General features: G+C 38.9%; 1 pseudogene; it reads left to right on the top strand.

The window, feature by feature from the left end:
• Nucleotides 1-2643: 2643 nt before the first annotated feature.
• On the top strand, nucleotides 2644-3336 carry LOC148214118 (protein CFDP2 pseudogene; annotated as a pseudogene).
• Nucleotides 3337-8818: the final 5482 nt, after the last annotated feature.

The following is an 8818-nucleotide window of genomic DNA, read 5'->3' as shown; positions in this document are numbered from 1 at the left end:
ATGGCAATGGCTGTAACATCACAAATGTGGTACAACCATTTAAAAATGACTAATTGTTCTACATTTTAAACTGTAGGCAAAATGCCCGACATACTTGAAATAGATCATTGTATCCAACAAATCAAAAGTAAAAGGATTTATTTTCAACATTTCAGTCACTGACATTTCTTGTACTGTAGTGAGGAGTGGCTTGATCTGCATCTACTGATGGTAGGGGGAGTCCTGACACCTGCCAAGTGTTGTCACCTGTTCCCTGTCCTTGCTGCTTGGAAGCCCTGGGCCCTTGAGGAGTCAGTTTCTGCAGCAAAAAAAGCAAACTGGGATGATGGGAAAGCACAAAGAAAAAGGAGTTATGACGAACATCTTCTAAGCAATAGCTATTTCTAGCAGAAATGTGTTGCTAAAGCCAGAGGGCTACTTTGTGATGACGTTTATGTTACAGGCAAGTAGAAGATTCAAAACTGGAAAAATTTTGTTGGTCAGTTTGTCAGCTGAGGTTGGACGAAGTGCCTACAGGGTGAAAGGAAAAACATTTAATCAGAAACTATTGATCATTTAAAGATTTGCATTCCACTTTCCACAGTAGAGTTTACTAAGAATAAAAGCTGAGTTGATTGTTAACTCCTAATTTGAAAAAAAAGCATTCATACCTGAATAATAATCAACATAGTAGGAATAAACATGGGGATTTTATAAAAATGGATTTAAGGTGATAATTTTTGAAAGACGGAATATCTCAAAATACCAATATATGATGAATGGAGAGATTATAGAAAGGAATTTAGTTTAATCAATTCATAGCAACAAATTAATGCTGGAAGTTACTCCAAAGAAGTCACTATTTTTAAGCATTGCAAGTAATTTAACTGTCCCATTTACAGTTATTATTCAGCAGATTCAGATCAGGAAAAAATGTAATTTAACATTTCAAAGGTTTGGGAATAGTTTATGAAAGAAATAATATTCCTTAACTATCAGTTGACTAAAATAGGTTACATTCAAAAACTTCAAGAGCATGACATTTTTTAAATAAATGTGACAGTTTCAACAAATCTAAATCAGAACTAAAATCCTTAAAATAAATTCCTAAATTTGTGATCAAATAGAGAGATAGAGGAAGAAAACGTCAACAAAATGTTTAAAATACGTCAGCAAGATGCAACGTACTTACTGAAACTAAAGTTTTGGGAAGGAACAAAACCATGATAATATCACAAAGAAAGATTTGATCATAGTGGATAAGCAAGCATAAAATATTGTGCAAACTGGATTCCACATTAAGTCCAAAAATATATGGAAAGACTTACAGCTGGGTAAAATAAACATTTCACAACGCTTATAACAGCAAATGGGAATATGGAGTAAGTGGATGAGTCCCCATATAAATCCTATGAAGAGCAATTAAAAGAACTTGATATGTTTAGCCTAAAGAAAAGAAGGCTAAAAGGAGACATGATAGCAGTATTCCAATACATGAAGGGATATCACAGGAAAGAGGGAGTAGATTTATTCTCCCTGGCTCCAAAGGCAAGGCAAGGCAAGGCAAGGCAAGGCAAGGCAAGGCAAGGCAAGGCAAGGCAAGGCAAGGCAAGGCAAGACTGGACAACCATTTGTCCAGAATGATACGAGGATTCCTGCACCAGGCAGGGGGTTGGATGAGATGAGCTCCAAGATCCCTTTCAACCCTAGGGTTCTATGATAAGGGAGCACAGAGGGCGAGGGTCTGTACAGAGATTGTGTAGAGTTTGACAGACACATATTGACTCTTTCCCACTCACAAATACATACACACACGAACATATTAATTCCTTTTCACAGAATAATTACATCTTTATAACTTGATGGCAAATTCTGTAGTAATTGCTAACTTTACTATATTACTAATATGTGCTACAATACATTAATAACATAGTACATTTGTTACTAATGTATTGGACAATGGGCAAAGACATTATAACAACAAAAAATATATACATTTCATAGGGTTCCTGGGGAAAATTTTAATTAAAATTACAATACCTGGGTCTCTTTGGAAAGTGATGCAATCAGAGATGCGCAAAGTAGCACAGGGTGTCAGGAATATGATGAACATCTCCCCCAAAGTCCAACATATTTGCAACAGAAGAATTCTTTGGCACTGGGTATATCCAAAGAATGAATTTTCAATAGATATCTTCCCCAAACACTTAACTTTAATGCCTATCAAGGGACCATTCTGTTATAGACAATTAACCAGGAATATGCAAAATAAAAGCATGATTGATGACTGTTCTGAAGCATAATAATACAGAAAGGTGGAAAAAGAGCAGAGTGAATTATGATTGTCAATAATCATGTAAGTACCTCATCAAGAACACATGTATGACAGACCCAGAATGGAAAATATTGTAGATAAATTCTTGGAGAAGAAATGTAATCTCTTCCCTGATGGAGAATTGAGAGGGGGGAAAGGAAGCTTCCCCAAATATACTTACTCCATAGAGAATTACTGAAAATAATATAAATATGCAACCCAGTCCTACACTTGCATGCCGTTCCCACGCCCAGGTAAACGGGGAGGGTTGAGGAAAGACCTGGCAACCTATCTTGTAAAAACCTCACCAAGAAAATTTTATGGAAAGGCTCTCAAATGATTCAGATATGATGCCCAATGGTAGGACCCCCAGGCCAAAAGGTACCCAAGCTAGTGGGGAAGAGCAAAGACCTGCAGTGAGTAATCAAGGCATTAATGACATGCTTGGGGCAAATCCAGGAATCCCAGCTGCTGGTGCAGCCACTGGTGAAAGCAAGGGTCTGTGCTGCATGAAGACAACATGGAATGCCCGAGGAATGAGCCAGGGTAAAGTGGATATCACCAGATGCAAGATGGCCTGGTTGAAAATCGACCTCCTTGGCGTCAGTGAGCTACACTGGATAGATAATGGCTATTTCCACTCTGAAGTATTCACTATCTATTACTCAGTACATGACACCAGGAAAACAAATGGAGTGGCATTTAACACAAGCAAGAAACTTGCCCAAGCAGTGGAAAGCTTCTTGACAGTAAACGATTGCATTATGACCATCCGAATCTGTGCCAAGCCCCTCAAAATAACAGTTGTCCAAGTCTATGCCCCAATGACTGATGCAATGGAGCTTGAAATAGAGGGTTTCTCTGCCAGCATCAAAAAAACTTTGAAGCAAGTGCCTAAAAAAGACATTGTTTACATACTGGGTGATTTTAATGCAAAAGTTGGCAGCAAAGCAGAAACAGGCATCACTGGCACCTTTGGGCTTGGGGAGAGGAATGATGCAGGTGATGGTTTGGTACAATTTTGCCATGAAAATTTATTTTGAATCATGAATACCTGGTTCAAACAGCACAAGAGTCGCTTATACACTTGGACCTCACCAAATAAACTGCACCATAATCAGATCAACTATGTCCTATGCAGCCATCAATGGACCAGTTCAGTTCTTGGTGCCAGGACATATCCGGGTGCCAATTGTGGTTCAGATCATGAAATGTTGGTGGCTAAGATCAGAGTTAAATTATGCAATGTCAAAAAGACAGCATCACCAAAGAAGTTTGACATCACCAAAATCCATTCCACATATGCAGTTGAGGTGAAAAATAGGTTTGAACTGCTGGATACTATTGAGAAGATGCCCAACGAACTGTGGCAAGAAATTAAATTGACCATCATTGAAACAGCAGTTGAACACATACCATACAGGAAGCCAGAGAAAAAGCACAAGTGGCTCTCAGATGAAACCATCAGAATAGCCGAGCGAAGAAAAGCACCCAAAGCAGCAGGCAAATGGGAAGAAGCAAGGAGATTTCTCAACAGCAGCAAGGAGAGACAACCAGGTTTACTGGGACCAGCGTTGCAAGCAGCTAGAAGAGGACGGCATGAAGGGGCACATCAGGAATGCATTTGCGCAAGTCAAAAGAATTCAAACACCATTTACTGCTCATAAAGGCATCATCAAAAACAAGCAAGGGAAAGAACTGTCTGACCACAAGGTGTCAAGAACAGATGGCGACAATATACAGAACTATATGCCAGCAGCAAAGAGGCCCAGCCTCCTCAAGATGATGAGGAAAAGGTAGCAGAAATAGAACCAGCCATCCTTCAGGAAGAAGTTGTGTGGGCAATGAGCCAGCTGCCAAACAACAAGACCCCAGATGTTGATACCATCCCCACAGAATTGCTGTGGCTTGTACCACCCACAACCATCACAGCCTTCTGCCAGAAAGTTTGGGAAATGAACACACAGCCACAGGATTGGAAATGATCAGTGTTCATTCCATTGCCAAAAAAGGGTGACTCCAAGGACTGTTCCATTTACCACCCAATTGCCCTCATCCCTCACACTAGCAAGATTCTCCTTAAGATCATACAACAACATCTGGCACCAACCATCGAAAGGGAATTACCAGATGTTCAAGCTGGCTTCAGAGGGGGTCGGGCACTCATGACCATATTGCAAATCTACTCTGGATCATGGAAAAGACTCAATAATATCAAAAGAATATCTACCTCTGCTTTATTAACTACAAGAAAGCCCTCGATTGTGTCGATCATGACGAGCTGTGGAGAGCACCAGAAAACCTGAGGGGGCCAACACATCTGGTCAAGTTGGTGCAGTTGCTGTACACAAATCAGGAAGCCACTGTGCAAACACCATATGGAGACACTGATTGGTTCAAGATAGAGAAAGGAGTGCAGCAAGTTTGCATTTTTTTTCACCTTTCTTATTCAACCTGTATGGTGAAGCAATCATGAGAAAGCTGGAATTTGAAGAATCAACAATCAGAGTAAAGATTGGAGGAAGGAACATCAACAGTCTTCTATATTATGCAGGGAATGTCCTTGGATTAAGACTCCACAACTAGCAATTTCTTTTTCTGCCATAGTACTATGATATCTATTTATAGGGAAGATAACAGAAATAGCAACCCTCTGATAGCTCCAAGGACATAAACTCTATTCTGTAATATAAAGCTGATCCTGGTCCTATTGTATATGGACTGACAAAAGATTCAGCAACTCCTCCCCCTCTACTGTTTGTCTGAAGATTAATTATCAGAGGTGGTGGATGCCAAAAGGAAATAATAATTGTTACCTTACTTGTCATTGGAATGCATTTAATTGTAAGGAAAGACACCTAATTTTTGAATTTTGAATTGAAAAGACATTGTTTGGTATACAGCAACAACAAGATCTACAGGAGCATGGAAGAATGAGCAATAGGCAAGAAAATTAATGGCAGTTGTACAAGCAAGTAATGTTATATTCCCTTTGTGAGAAAAATAAATAAAAATAGCCTGCGGGAATGGAAAAGAAATATCCACACTGAGCTGATTTTTCTTAAAGTAACCAGGCTGAATCTATACAAAGCCTAAGACTGCCCACTTGGGCCCTTTGCATCAGTAAATTTTCTTTCACTGTCTTATTTTAATCAGAGTTCACTTTTCTGCCCAAAAGGGTGCAATGGATCAAGGAACAGAAATATAATAAAATGAAATAATGGATTCATAAAAGAAGAAAAAAACAAATAACAATAAAAAAATACAAAGTAGTATAGCGGTGGGAAAAAGCAAAATTATTTCAACTAAAAGGACAATCAAGATAGTTTCCTTTGAGTTGAGCTTGATTCTGGATGAGATCATTGACAGAACCATGCAGTTTTCTTGGCAACAATATAAAAAGGGTTGCCATTACTTTCTTCTGGGGTTGATTTTTACTTCCTAGCCTGAGATTACATGATTATCATTGTTTACATACTAAATAGGTCTGATCCAGATTAGTTTCCAAGCCCAGGCAAGATCAGCAAACCCAATTTACTGAAAAGGTGTGTCTGAAGTTCCACCATCTTCACATTTGAGTGATGAGACACTGAGGAAGAAGTGAAAGTCATATTGTCATTGGTGTATCACCCACCCAACAAAGAAAAAGATGTGAATGATGACTTTCAGAACTAAACTGTTGACCTTTCAAAGATGCATGAAATTGTGATGATGGGGGACTTTAATTTCCTTAACATCTGTTGAGAGACATACTCTGCCCAGTATGGTACTTCCAGAAAAATCCTAACTTGTCTTGATGACAGCTTTCTCCTTGATAAGGTTCAGAAATGCATAAGAGAATCAGCTGTCCTTGATTTTATTTTAATCAATGGGGAAGTGGAGGAAGTGGAAATAGCAATAACACTGGGGCAAAGTGACCATGTGATGCTGGAATTTTTGGTTTTAAAGAAAGCTAAATATCATGGATTTCAAAAAAGCACATTTTAATAAATTCATGACTTCTCATGGCAGGAGAAACTAATGGAAAAAGTTGCTCAAGATGGATAAGAACTCCTTAAAAACCAGATACTAAAGGCACAATTGCAAATGATTTCAATGAGGGGAAAAAAATGGGACACAGCATAAGAACCCCATGTGGACCCAGTTTCTTAACTGAAAGCATGGATTGGATTGGAAACAATTGATCTTCAGTATCAATACAAGCAGGATTGTCTTGTGCTGCTGACACTTCACTCTTTGTTTGTTTACTTGCTTTTATACTGCCAACAAAACTCCTGGGGGTATACAGGAGAATAATACATGTAATCAAATACTGAATAAAAATTATACTGCTACCTCTTAAATAACCCACAATTATACTAACAGAGATGATTCCCAACAATAAGTCCCACTCATTAAAAGCTTTCCTGAGCAGTTCTATTTTTGCTGCCTTCCTAAATATTGGGAGGGAGGGTGCCACACGGACCTTGGAGAAGCTGTGCCGCAGAAAAGCCCTGGCTTCTGGCTTGTCCTCCCTGAGTCTCTTGCGAGGGGAGCCCTCTGCAGTCCCCAGAGGGATAAGTGGACCAGGCAGGAAGGTTCTATTAAAGCCAACCCTCCTCACAGGATTGTTATTGCAGGGTAAAAAGAAAGTGGAAGGATTACATTGGCCATCTTGAGTTGTACAAAATAAAGGCAGAATATAAATCCTGCCTCTACCTCCTCCTCCTCCTCCTTTGTTAGTTCCATCCTAAGTGGTTAAAACAGGCCTTAACATATAGCTCATAAAATAAGAGGGGATGTATTTTCAAAGACCTTCAAACATACACCAACACACACAGACACACCATATTGGAAACACAGCAGCCATGCTTTTGCCATAAGGCAAAACAGTGGTAGGAATATTCTGACTATGTTTACATACCCTGTGAAAGGGAGAATTAAACCATTTAAAATGATTTTCTAACGACTATCAATTATGTTTCCAACCAGAATATTAAATTATGCAAATGCATTAGAGAATGTTGTACAGTTCACAAGATTCCTCACTTTATACAGATAGATAAATAATCCAGAAATTCATTATGGCTCTTGTAGCAAATGAAAGTGCATGAAACCAGTAAACATATTTAATTAGGGAATTAGTACTTGCTCTCATGAGCTTGGAGGATTCAAGGCAGTGCTGGATAGCTTTCATGCTGAATAGGCTAACAAATTTAATTACCTCTTTATTACTGGGGAAATTGACAGGAAACTAAAATGATGTAGGGTACTCCACAATGAATAGCTGATTTTCTCTTCTATCCTATCCTCGGTTACCCAGACACTTCAAGGACACAGCAGGAATAATTAACTTGCTTACCTGTAGAGCCACATAGATATGAAAACACAGCTGGCTGCTGCATCTTCTTTGAGCATCAACAAGTCTTTTCACACTTCCTAAGATCTCATTCTTCATCTATCTTCCCTCAAATACTAAACTTTTCTTTTGTTGGTCCTTCTGAACAGCCAGTTAATTTAATTAAGTTCTCCTGCAAAGAAATACAAATCCTTGGCAAATGTTACACAAAACATCTAAGCTCACTGCTGGCTAGAGAAACATGTCATCTAACTTGTCTAGTCAGTTCTAATTACTGGTTAAAATAAAGTGGGGTCTCCATTCTTGAAAAATTAGTCTAGGTTAATCCACAGAAACAGAACTGGGAGCAGATTAGTTTCATGGATAGATTTAAACATCATTATTCATAATGGAGTTTATGTGGTTTTGGCATAATGCAACATCTCAATCCAGGTCATTGTGGTTACAAACCAGAATCTTTAACTAGCATTTATGGTTATCTTGTTTAAAGTGTGTTATTTCCCCAGGTTCTGAAATAAAAAAATAAAGTTTGAATTCAGGTACAGGATTAAAATATGTGAATAACAGAGAATGAAATAGCCACATAAATACCTTTCTTTTTCTCTTCCTGTATTTTTTCAGGTCAAGTTTACTTATTCCATGAATCCTCTCTACATTTCTCTAAGACAGTCTCAGTGAATACAGTAGGATTTATAACAATATAGAAAGTGTTACATGGAGTGTTACAAGTGATGCCATGGAGGGGCAGAACAGGCTTCAACTCAACAAGACTGAATATCTTTGGGTTCTAGCTCCCCCCCCCTCAGTTCTGGGGATTCTCCATCTCTTATTCTGGATGGGATTGTACTACTCCAAACAGAACAGGTGCACAATTTGGGGGTACTCCTCAATTCACAGCTCCTGTTCAAGGAATAGGTAGCAGCTTCCTGTTGTGTGCCATTTTTACCCTTTCCTGAACAAGGAGGCTCTACTCACAGTGACTCATGCCTTAGCCACCTCCCAGGTGGACTACTTCAATGTACTCTACATGAGGCTGCCTTTGAAGAACTTCCAGAAGCTGCAATTGCTACAAAATGCAGCAGTTCAGGTAGTTATGGCTACTTCTTGATATGTGCATGTTTCATCTCTGCTCCATGAGTTGTGCTGGTTGCCAGTATGCTTCTGCTTCAATTAAAAGTGCTGGTGGT

This window comes from Python bivittatus, unplaced genomic scaffold (assembly GCF_059951505.1).
Source record: "Python bivittatus isolate LINGU-HERP-01145 unplaced genomic scaffold, Pbiv_v1 ctg000700_np1212, whole genome shotgun sequence".
Taxonomy (NCBI): domain Eukaryota; kingdom Metazoa; phylum Chordata; class Lepidosauria; order Squamata; family Pythonidae; genus Python; species Python bivittatus.
The sequence above is the reverse complement of the archived record's forward strand: the minus strand, read 5'-3'. Positions and strand labels throughout refer to the sequence as shown.